Source organism: Pristiophorus japonicus, chromosome 17 (assembly GCF_044704955.1).
Source record: "Pristiophorus japonicus isolate sPriJap1 chromosome 17, sPriJap1.hap1, whole genome shotgun sequence".
Taxonomy (NCBI): domain Eukaryota; kingdom Metazoa; phylum Chordata; class Chondrichthyes; family Pristiophoridae; genus Pristiophorus; species Pristiophorus japonicus.
Window position 1 is genome coordinate 42,519,569 of NC_091993.1, and position 12,531 is coordinate 42,532,099.

The 12,531-nt window shown below is 48.6% G+C and overlaps 2 protein-coding genes across 4 annotated transcripts in view; both read right to left on the reverse strand.

Moving 5' to 3' along the window:
- cemip (cell migration inducing hyaluronidase 1) overlaps positions 1-618 on the reverse strand; it is a 259,948-nt gene extending 259,330 nt beyond the window's left edge. The window contains exon 1 of the mRNA XM_070858685.1: positions 371-618. The gene's annotated coding sequence lies outside the window, so the exon portion shown is untranslated. The remainder of the gene's footprint in view (positions 1-370) is intronic.
- The window catches only part of LOC139227715 (cell surface hyaluronidase CEMIP2-like), a 198,493-nt gene that overhangs the window by 111,468 nt on the left and 74,494 nt on the right, over positions 1-12,531 (reverse strand). The window lies entirely within an intron of this gene.

Consider the following 12,531-nt stretch of genomic DNA (forward strand, 5'->3'; position numbering starts at 1 on the left):
GTTGTGGCGGACTTGTCCCTAGGCGGGCTCAGGGCCAGCCCTGCCGCTGGTGCTCAGAGCTGCTGCCTGTCAGGCTGTGGGTGACATGGGGCAGGATTCTACACAATCCACACCGACTTACCGGAGAGGGGCAGGCGGGGGGCTGATGGAGAATCACAGGGTGGAGAAGAAAGGCACAGAACTCCACAACCAACAAAAACCTGAAAATGAGAAATGGTTCACCACACACACACAATCCCGCACAGCTCAGCAGGCGCTGGGCTTCACCCAGTCACCCGCCTAAACCCCCCCCACACTCGGCAAACAACCCCCGGCACACTATGCCCCGCGCCGCCCGGTCCGGCCATACAGCGCCCCGACCTGTGCACACCTGTTGCCGGCTGCAGTCCCGGAGCCCAGTCTGTGCCGATCCTGCCCGCTCGGGAGCAGTCTCAGTCCGCGCTGCCGGTACCCGGTACCCGCTGTCCGTGTCAGTGCCAGTGTCCGGCGCTGCCGCTGTCCCAGTGCCGGAGCCGGCCCCGCGCCCGCGCTATTTATACGCCGCTCATTGGTTGTTTACCTCGAACCGGCTACAGCTGAGCGCTCGGCCCCGCCCCCGGCTGCTGATTGGCTGGGCGGCGGCCGTAGTTGCAGTGGCTGCCTGGATACCGCGGCCAGAGATTCCTCAGCTTGCGAGGGGAGCCCCGCCCCTCCCCTCCATTCCCTCCCCATCCCTCACCCCCAACCCCATTTCCCTCACACCCTCCCTCTCATCACCCTCCTCCCCTCCCTCATTCACTCCCCTCACCCTCCACCTCTCCCTCACTCCTCTCCTTCCCTCCCTCACCCTCGCTCTCTCACTCTCCTCACTCTCACTCCCCTCACTCTCCCTCCCTCACTCACTCACTCCCCTCACCCTCCCTCACTCACTCACTCACTGTCACTCCCCTCACCCTCGCTCCGTCACTCCCCTCACCCTCCCTCCCTCACTCTCCCTTCGCTATCCGTCACTCCCTCTCACTCCCCTCACCCTCCCTCCCTCACTATCCTTCACTCCCGCACTCACCCTCCCCTCACTATCCGTCACTCCCTATCACTCCCCTCACCCTCCCTCCCTCACTCCCTCCCCTCACCCTCCTTCACTCCCTCACTCACTGTCACTCCCCTCACCCTCCTTCCCTCCCTCCCCCTCACCGGGGCTCTCTGCCTCCCCAGCACATTGAAGCGAACCCCGCCGTACCCGGGCCCCCCAGGGTAGTGCCAGGGTGACGGAGCCAGGCTGGCCAGCGGCCGCGGGCTGGGTGTGGAGGGGCAGAGGCGAGCTGCTCCCATTGGGCAGGCCGCAGCCTCCCACTAACTCTGTCTGGAATGCAGCGTGTTGCAAACTGCAGCCCAGCTCCAGCAGCAGCGGGGCTCTGGGGAATGAGAAGCCTCTGTCACTCTGATCTCTAAACACTTAGAACTTGACAAACAAAGCTCTCATTGCGATTATATCTTTCTGTCTCTCCAGAGACTGCTGGATGTCTCGGGGGGGGGGGGGAAGGGAGGGAAAGAGTGGGGATTTGGGGACGAGGTGCTGGGCGATTTCCAGGAAAACGCGGTCACGATTCCAAAAAAACGTCAGCAAGTTCTCCAGAAGCCGCCTGGCCGGGCACAGCAGCTCCAGAAAGCGCACACGCCAACATAACACCCCCGCTGCACTCCGCCAACCAGGCAATGAAAGTCTGAGGAAACATAATCCCGTCAATCCATCCAGGCAAAACAATAGCTCGCACCTCAGCAAAACCATGCAAAAACCCCACGCTTATCCAAAGGCAACAAACTGTGGGGGGTTATCTGTCCCCCTTCTTTACACAACACCAGCAATCCAACAACAACTTGTATTTATATAGCGCCTTTAACATAGTGAAAAGTCCCAAGGCGCTTCACAGGAGTATTATCAATAAAAATTGGACACCGAGCCGCATAAGTAGAAATTAGTGCAGGTGACCAAGAGGTAGTATTTAAGGAGCGTCTTGAAGGAGGAAAGAGAGGTTGAGAGGCGGAGAGGTTTAGGGAGCAAGTTTCAGAGCTTGGGACCCGCGGCCACCGATGGTTGAGCGATTATAGTCAGGGATGCTCAGGAAGACCGAATTAGAGGAGTGCAGATATCTCAGGCGGTTGTGGGGCTGGAGGAGATTACAGAGATAGGGAGGGGCGAGACCATGGAGGGATTTGAAAATAAAGATGAAAATTTTGAAATCGAGGCGTTGCTTAACCGGAAGCCAATGTAGATCAGCGAGCACAGGGGTGATGGGTGAGTGGGACTTGGTGCGAGTTAGGACATGGGCAGCCGAGTTTTGGATTACCTCTAGTTTATGTAGGGTAGAATGTGGGAGGCCAGCCAGGAGTGTGTTGGAATAGTCAAGTCTAAATCCCAGGAGATTCACCAATATTTCTCAAGCACTTTGTCCAGTACCCACCACAGTGAAAGTCCAGAAATCTTTTGTGACTTGATCCATTCATTCCCAGTTTAATTTTATGTCATTGCTTTTTTCTGGATTTATTCTTTTTTTAATACCTCATTTTATTCTTAAAGCCTTAGCAAAACTCTATCCAGGAAGTGCAGGGGATAAAACAAGCAAACTTCATAAGGTGGGTGGTTTCCAATGTTTCCCTACATTGTGGACCACTTCTGGTAAAAGTTTATGTTGGAACTGAGGACGTGTTTTACTTTGGAGTGTGTGAAATACAAATCAGGGAGTCCAACACACACATTGAATGTACACATTATAGCAATCTCAGTGAACTTCTGACACAATCACATAATTCACAATGCAGAAAATCACTGCCAGCTCTTCAATTGGCACTGCCTACTCGAATCCCATTCCCAAACCCTTGTATTCTTCCTTTTCTGATCCTTATCCAATTCCCTTTCACATCCAGTTATAGCCATCTATTCATGCACACCAAATTGCAGACAGAGTTATATTCCAACTCACACAAGATCTGTGTTGGCCATATGCAAGTCGAAATTACAGCTTAAGCACTCACCAGTTAACAGACACACGCCTGCCAAGAACTAGAAATTCTAAAGCACAGAGAAACATTCTAGGGCATTTCACGGGGCGGGGAAATTCTCAAGCCTAGCAGCTATTGACAGCACAGTAAGGGGAGGTGATGGGAGGTGAATTGAAAGAGGCTTTTGAGGTGTAGCAGGGCTTGGGGTTGAAGTAGCGCCGACTTTGTATCTGGCAGCCAGCAGCCTGCATTAGGAGAGAGTTAGAAAGTTGGTCATAGCAACACGCATCATCAATTCTATGTTAAGACTTGTGGTTATCATCATCATCATAGGCAGTCCCTCGGAATCGAGGAAGACTTGCTTCCATTCTTAAAATGAGTCCTTAGGTGGCTGAACAGTCCAATACGAGAACCACAGTACCTGCCACAGGTGGGACAGATAGTCGTTGAGGGAAAGGGTGGATGGGACCGGTTTGCCTCCTCTCCTTGTGGTTAAGCCAAGTGTTGAATGACAGGAAGCCGAGCATAGGCTGTATGCTAGAAACGTAGAAAGTCCCCAAAAGTATGATTTGATCAAAATAGGTCATATATCTATCTTTGACCAAAAAAAGGTCATGTAAATAGACAATGAATGTACATGCCTACTTGCTTTTATGTATAACTGTCACGGACCGAGAACATTCTCAGAGATCAAGTTGGGATAGTTTAGTGAGGATCACTATGATGAAGTATTAATGGCGCCGCTGTCTGTCCTAGGAGGGGGCCCCGATGCTGACGGTAATTTGCAAGGACATAACTTTAACTATAAGCCTTTCACACCAATTGAGAAAAAAGGCTTGTTGAAAGATCTGCCCGTGTTAAAGGCATCACACGGCAATGCTGAATTTTGGAGAATATTGGGCGAACTGTCGGACATACATTATATGCATGAGCGTGACATTCATCAACTGGTAAGGGTAAAATGCCCAAGAGAAATTTGGGAGAAATTGTTTTAATTGAAGAAAACTAGGTTACAAGTGCAAATTGTAATAAGCCTGGGACTATCAAATATGGACCTCCCCTTCCACATTTACTGCGAAAATCAGGGGGGTGTTTTATGGGGCTGTGGTCACACAAGTACACAGCAACAGGATGGACCCATAGCTTACTATTCAACACAGCAGTCACTGGTGGAAGCAGGTCTGTTCTGGTGCGTAGCCACACTGGACTGTGCCACTTGGGCGGTGAAGATCAGCGAACCCGTCGTCATGATGGGAGAGATAGTGTTACACACCAAACATGCCTTGGTGGAAATGCTAAACACGGGAGAGCTCCAGGCTGCCTCAAATGTACGTAAGGCACAATGGGAAGTGGTCCTACTGCCCAATGGTGAATCAGTAAAAATAATCCAAGACATCGGAGAAAACCCAGCAGAGGGAATCCTCGCCCTGGGGGAACCCCACGAAAGTGATACACTCAAGTGGGAGGGCTCCCTGGGAAATTTGGGTGAGATCGTACTCGAGAATCCAGACCTCATAAACGGGTCTTGAATGTATGTGAATGGGATGGGTGGTGGTGGATCAACACCTGCATTAACTTTTATTTATATAGCGCCTTTAACGTAGTAAAGCGTCCCAAGGCGCTTCGAAACACTTGTGGGAAGTGTAAAAAGAGGTTAAAGGCTGGGGTCTGAAGTGCAAGGGGCACGAGATAGAGGACTATCGACACAGGTGGCAGAGCTGCCCTCCCTGACCAAAGCCCTGATATTAGCAGAGAGGAAAATCAGTAAACATTCATACCGACAGCATGTTTGGTGTGTAATACACTCTCTCCCGTCATGACGACGGGTTCGCTGGCCTTCACCGCCCAAGTGGCACAATCCAGTGTGGCTACACACCGGGACAGACCTGCTGCCACCGGAGTAGTACGTGACTACATGGTCGCCTGGGGAAGATGAGAGTTTGTCACCTCAGCTGGTGAGGCCACCAAACATGAAGGCCAGATTAGGCTGTTCCTAGAGGCTGCTAGTAAACCCGCCAAGGCGGCGGTACTAAAGATAAAAGCCCACCAGCAGGTGGCGGACGACATTCAGAAAGGAACCGAGGCTGCTCACGAAGCGGCAACTTCTGCCCAAGTCAAGGCAGAACCAGTATGCAGCCGGACCACGGAAAAGGATATAAAAATTACATGCAGGCGTTAGTAAGAAAGAAAGAGCAGAATGGAAAAGGAAGGGAGGAGTGCCTGGTTCGGACTCCGTGTGAAGGAGGGAAAGGTATTAGCCCCCTTCTGTATAAGGAAAATGCTCATGGAATTGCACCATGGCATCAACCACGCCGGGCGCAACGCCATGATAATAATTACCTCCCGAGATCGGTGGTGGCCAGGAATGGGACATGACATTGCTAAGTATTGCCAGCAATGTATTATGTGCACCCAACATAATTTGGGGAAGGCCATCAAAATAAGAATGGCTCATCAACCACATCCATGGGGACGGTGGGAGAATTGATTTCACTGGGCTACTGTCAAACTCTCGAGGAAGAAAATACATGGTGGGTTGAAGCATTCGCCAACCGAAACGGAACCGCGACCACGATAGCAAGAATTCTCGCAGAAGAGATAATTCCCCGCTGAAGAACACCTACTCAAATCGACTCTGATCAAGGAACCCACTTCACAGGGCAGGTAGTAAAGTTACTGTGCACCACATTAGGCATCAAACAGAAATTTCACATCCCTTACCACCCCCAGAGTTCGGGGATGGTGGAACGGATGAAGCGCACTATAAAGACAGCCCTGGCCAAGGCCATCCAAGAGACTGGACAGGCCTGGCCTGAACTGTTACCTGCCATACAACGGGTCTAACCTCATACAAACTCACGACAGGTAGGGCCATGAGACTACCTGAGGGAGTAATTACAGGGGGAGTGGACTTGGGTCCATTAAGGAATCGCATTCGAAGATATGTAATGGAACTGAGCAAACAGTTAAAAGGTATGAGACAGGAAGTCAGGGAACAGCAGGCAGGCAGGGACAAGGATTAGAATCACTGGCAGACGTGCCACAGGTAGGAGAAAAGGTAATGGTAAAAGGTTTACTGAGCAGAACGGGATTTACCCCGCAGTGGTCCGGCCCATATGAGGTACTCATAAGCGGCGACACATGCGCGTGTGTAGATATTAAGGGCCTCGGACGATGGAAACATTGGTCCCAGTTGAAAAGATACACTGACATGTAGTGGATAGCCCAAGGGCGTCCACCCGTTTCCTATTTACAGGATGACCTGCAGGATCATGGTTCCGATAATACTTTGGACCCATGGAACAGAACACCTTCTGAGAAATCGACATCCAGAGGATCAGAGAGACTCGAATTACCAACAGGTCCTCGTGGGAGATGGAACCTATCTGACTGGCATATTCCGGCGAGAGGGCACAGAGACCCCTCAGATTAGGCTGAACATTTCGCGGGTGTAAGGGAACCCAACCCACAATATTGGGTGTCGCAAGAGGGTACTATAAGACCTTGTGCATTGAATGTGGTATCAATAGAATATGGACCAATTTCTGGACCTATCAGAGATGCGTACAGATTAAATTTGAGTATCTACCAGCGATGACACAGGTATTAGATGCCTGCAGAAACATATGGCTACGTGCTAACTATATGCAGTGCCTTACAAAGGAAGGTAGCCCCAGGGGTATCAATATAGAAGATGTCACATCAGACATCGTGAGAGATTGTTGGATATTTGACCGGGATGTCATCCTGAATTTGGTCCAATACCAGCCTTACAATTTCACTGTGCCTTAGACCCAAGCAAAGGTTTGAGCCTACACAATACATTTGTGCGCAAAACGATGAGACATGTCTATCCCCAATAATCCAGGCGGAGTGGTTCTGCGAGCGGAAGAGGGGACCAAGTTGTATGATAATGCACACCACGAAATACTCCAGAGAAATGCGACCCCAAGATACGAGCACTATACACCAGGATGCTAGACATAGTACTCAGCAAAGCAAGGGTCGCCTCGGGGGCCTCCCAATACCGGGGACACACAGGGTTCCAGCGCCACAAGCGAGGAATAGTCAATGATGTATTGACTGGAGTTAATACTGGCACATCCCTTGTAAATGCCCTGGATATCCAATCGGTAAAGGCAAGCTCCGAGAGTCTTAGAGAAACCATGCGTATATTATTCCAGAAGCACACGGGGTATGCCGGGACAGGAATGGACTTGGAGCAGGAAACCTCCAAGATACAATTTATTGGAGGCACATGCCGCCACTATTATCCGCCTAATTGGTCGAGAATATCAGGACGCGTCTAACGGGGTAAAATGGGATATCTGTCACACGGGTGGATGATAGGACAAGTGCGCCATAACCTGGACCAAATGCAGGCTGGGAGGGTTCCGGACTGGATCAACAGCACCCACCTACTCCAGCTGACACAGCAACCAGGAGCCCTGGACAGCTGCATATTAAACAGCATGACAAAGGTTTACCCTGTGACTGGTGGGTGCACCAATAACCACACCTCATTTGTAGGGATGGTAATAATGATCCCGGTGATGATCAGAAACGTGAAACCATACCCACAATATGAGATGGAGAATCTCGGGTTGATGAGAGAAAAGGACTACCTGCGGTACTATCCAATGGATAATGGAACGATGAGAGGAGTCTCATTGGGTGGGTGCTACTGGGTAGGAAGCCTGACAATTTGCCCTCACCCGGTGGGACAAGGAAACACCATGGGTGTGAATTTAATCAGACTAGCGTGCTGGAAATAAGCTTGGTTGGATTGGAACCAACCCATTCAGCATACCGGGGGAGAGGTCAATACTGTATGGTGACCACCCAATGGATAACTATGGCACACTGGTATACAATATCACTAATCCCAATGTTTGCTTTACCCCCAGCTTACCTGTAACCATCGGACGTACACAAATGACGTACATTCACACATGAAAAACAATCACTGAAAATCTAACTGATGAAATAAAGACAGACCTAGGGCTGTATGAGGAAGCCCTCACGGCACCCATACCGCACCTCCCGGTGGATCTGACCAATCTCCTACACCAGATGCAGAGAAACATCAAACGGTATCACTTCCTGAAACAGAAACTAAACAAGCTAGACAAGGAGATCGAGACCGAACTCCATAAAATTCCCTGGTCTGAACAGGCCTGGAATTGGGGCTTGAATGTGGACATCCACCCTTGGATTCGCATTATCTCACATATAGTGGTGGCAGTACAACTGGTTCTGGCTCTATGCTGGTTGGGAATGATATGCGCTCGAAACGAAATAATAAAAATGCTAAAGCTATAGTAAAAGAGTAGAGTAAGCTATTGAGACAGAGTTTAGATGAGGAAGCCATATAGCTCCATGTGCACTAGGCCCCCCCCAAAGCTAGCAGCCGATCACCGCAACCGGGGCGGGGGCCCTAAGGCAGGGTAGAATTTAGAAGGGTTGATTACCTTGAGCTGGGTAGTCAAGGACCAAAAGGGGGAATTGAAGTAGCGCCTACTTTGTATCTGGCAGCCAGCAGCCTGCATTAGTAGATTTAGAAAGTTGGCCATAGCAACACGCATCATCAATTTTATGTTAAGAAGTAGTTAAGCCAAGTGTTGACTAACAGGAAGCCTAGCTCGGCCACTTCTTAGAATAAAGAATGTAGGCTGTATGCTAGAAACATAGAAAGTCCCCAAAAGTTCAACTCTATGATTTGATCAAAGTAGGTCATATATCTGTATCTTTGACCGAAAAAGGTCATGTAAATGGACAATGAATGTACAGGTCAACTTGCTTTTATGTATAACTGTCACAGACTGAGAACATTCTTAGAGATTGAGTTGGGATAGCTTAGTGAGGGGCTAACTAGCAATGTCTTGATGCTCCCTTGCAAGTAAGTAAACGACTCTTTGACTTCTCACAGACTTCTCGTGGTGTATTTATTATTATACCACATCAGGGTTTAGGCAGGGAACAGCCATGACGGAGGAGTGAAGTGCACACCAGGACTGACTCACATGAACAGGAGTAGGCCATTGAGCCCCTCAAACCTGTTCCTCCATTCAATGAGATCATGGCTGATCTGCGACCTAACTCCACATACCTGCCTTTGGCCCATATTCCTTAATACCATTGGTTAACAAAAAGCTATCAATCTCAGATTTAAAATTAACAATTGATCTAGCATCAATTTACATTTGTAGATGAGAGTTCCAAACTTCTACCACCCTTTGTGTGTAGAAGTGTTTCCTAATTTCACTCCTGGCCCTAATTTTTAAACTATGCCCCCCAGTCCTAGAATCCCCAACCAGCGAAAATAGTTTCTCTCTATCTACCTATCTGTTCCCCTTAATATCCTGAAAACTTCGATCAGATCACCCCTTAACCTTCTAAATTCCAGGGAATACAATCCCTGGAATTTGTATAATCTCTCCTCGTTACTTAAGCCTTGGAGTCCGGGTATCATTCTGGTAAACCTACACTGCACTCTCTCCAAGGCCAATATAGAAACATAGAAATTTACTGCGCAGAAGGAAGCCATTCCAGCCCATCGTGTCCGCGCCGGCCGACAAAGAGCCACACGGCCTTTGGTCAGCAGCCCTAAAGGTTACATATAAACCTATGAACAATGACGGAAAGGCAAAGAGCACCCAGCCCAACCAGTCCGCCTCACCACAACTGCGACACTCCTTATACTGAAACATTCTACACTCCACCCCAACCGGAGCCATGTGATCTCCTGGGAGAGGCAAAAACCAGATAAAAACCCAGGCCAATTTAGGGAGAAAAAATCTGGGAAAATTCCTCTCCGACCCATCCATGCAATCAAAACTAGTCCAGGAGATCACCCTGGCCGTATTTGATTCCCTGCAGTGCTTACCATTATATTTGTGCCGTCCAACAAAAGGTCATCCAATCTAATCCCAATTACCAGCTCTAAGTCCGTAACCCTGCAGGTTATGGCACTTTAAATGCCCATCCAACCATCTCTTAAAAGTGGTGAGGGTTTCTGCATTCACCACTCTTCCAGGCAGCGAGTTCCAGATCCCCACAACCCTCTGCCTAAAGAAGCCTCCCCTCAAATCCTCTCTAAACCTTCCACCAACCACCTTAAAACGATGCCCCATCGTACTACACCCCTCCATCAATGGAAATATACTCTTACTATCCACTATGTCCAGCCCCCTCAATATTTTGTACATCTCAATGAGGTCTCCTCTCAACCTCCTCTGTTCCAATGAGAACAAACCCAGCCTATCCAATCTGTCCTCATAACTAAGATCCAATCTGTCCTCATAACTAAGATTCTCCATTCCAGGCAGCATCTTAGTAAATCACCTCTGCACACTCTCTAGTGCAATCACGTCCTTCCTATAATACAGCGACCAGAACTGCACACAATACTCCAGCTGTGGCCTAACCAAAGTATTATACAATTTAAGCATAACCTCCCTTCTCTTAAGTCCTTCTTAAAGTGTGGTGCCCAGAACTGAACACAGTAATCCAGGTGGTCTAACCAGGGTTTTGTATAGCTGCAGCATAATATCTACCCCCTTGTATTCTAGTCCTCTAGATATAAAGACCAGCATGCCAGTAGCCTTTTTGATTATTCTCTGTACCTCTCCATGACATTTTAATGATCAATGTACCTGGACCCCTCTGGACCTCCACTGTTTTTTACTTTTCACCATTTAAAAAGTACCCTGTTCTATCCTTTTTAGGTCCAAAGTGGATGGCCTCACATTTGCTTACATTGAAATGCATTTGCCACAATTTTTCCCATTCACAGAATCTATCGATATCCCTTTGTGTGAGTTGGGCCATTTTTGATAGACCAGAAGGGTGACACTAGGTTGCCCCAGAGTTACCGAACAGAATTCATCACAACAAGTGCCCCTTTTAGCTCACCACGAATATGGGATGGTCTAATCAAACTAAAAAGATGCCAAAATCAAGCGCCATCAAAAACAAAAGGATACCTTCCCAACTAAATCAGGATATTATTATTGACGTCTACAGGGCACTCTATACCCTGCAGTGACCATCAATCGCAGAAGACATCAAACTCACATTTCGGGGCCACCCAGGCACGGACAAGACCGCGGTAAAGCAGCACCCCTCCTGCCCGCCCCCCCTCCACCCCCACCCCCCTCCATGCACCCTGTCAGTCCTTGACCTACAAATTGCTGCTTTAGCCAGGCCCAGGAGCAGGCCCACATGAAGATCCTCGACTTACCCACCCCACGTGTGAGGTGGCACGTTGGGGAGGAGGAAGAGGTCACAAAGGTAGAGTGGAGCGAGGCCATGGGAACATTTGTAAATAAGAATGAGGAATTTGGATTAAATACCGAAGGAGACAGGGAGGGGAGCTGTGGCGGTTGGTGGGAACAGGACTGATAGGTTCGCTGAACCTGAGTGGTAGAGTTCTGGATGAGTTGGAGAGTCTGTAGGGTGGATCTTGGGAGGCCAGTAAGGAGAGTGTTGGAGAAATCGAGCCTGGAGGTGACAAAGGCATGGCTGATGGTTTCTGCAGCAATGGGTAATATTATAGAGCTGGAACTAGGCGGCGTTGGGGATGTGGAGTTGAACAGGACACTGAGCCTGAACAGCGTTAAGTTTAACCTTTGCAAGTAGCCCAGGGAAGGGCCGAAATTAGGAGCAAGGGTGCAGAATTTCTGGCAAGAATCGAACAGGCTTGCATTAATACAAGGATTTCGGACTGCCATAAAAACATTAGACGTGCATGAGACCTGTTGAATCATATTTTCCATTTATTAAATATCACATGCTGAAATATTGCCTATAAGTGAATATTTTCCCAGGTGCCTCACTTTCCATTGTAGTGACAATCTGTCACACTGTGATTCTCGATCAGACCAACAGCCTGTGTCATTCTCTGTGCTCATAATTTCACTGAACACTTAAGATATAGAACCAGATATCAAATATGTCAGCCACAAGAGCTAATAATACATTTTTAATAGAAACAGTGACTGTGGGGATATTCTGCATATGAGGTTTTATCAGACGTGAAACATTGATAACTCAAAAGCATAAATTGGTTCTTACCTGTATTTTTAAAATTAATTCTCAAGATGTGGGCATGACTGGCAAGGCCCGCATTTATTGCCCATCCCTATTGATACAACTGTGTGGTTTTCTTGGTGTGAGACTGGAGTCATACAGAGATAGGTCAGACCAGGTAAGGATAGCAGAACATTAGTGAAGCAGTTGGAATGTTATGACAATCCAACAGCTTCATGGTCACTTTGACTAAAAGCAGCTTTTTAAAAAATTAGTTCACGGGACATGGGCGTCGCTGGCAAGGCCAGCATTTATTGCCCATCCCTAATTGTTCTTGAGAAGGTTGTGGTGAACCACTGCAATCCACGATACTTCTTTGTAGCGGTTTTGTACAACTGAGTGGCTTGCTAGGCCATTTCAGAGGGCAGTTAAGAGTCAACCACATTGCTGTGGGATGGGAGTCACATGTAGGCCAGATAAGGACGGCAGATTTCCTTCCCTGAAGGACATTAGTCCTTTGTT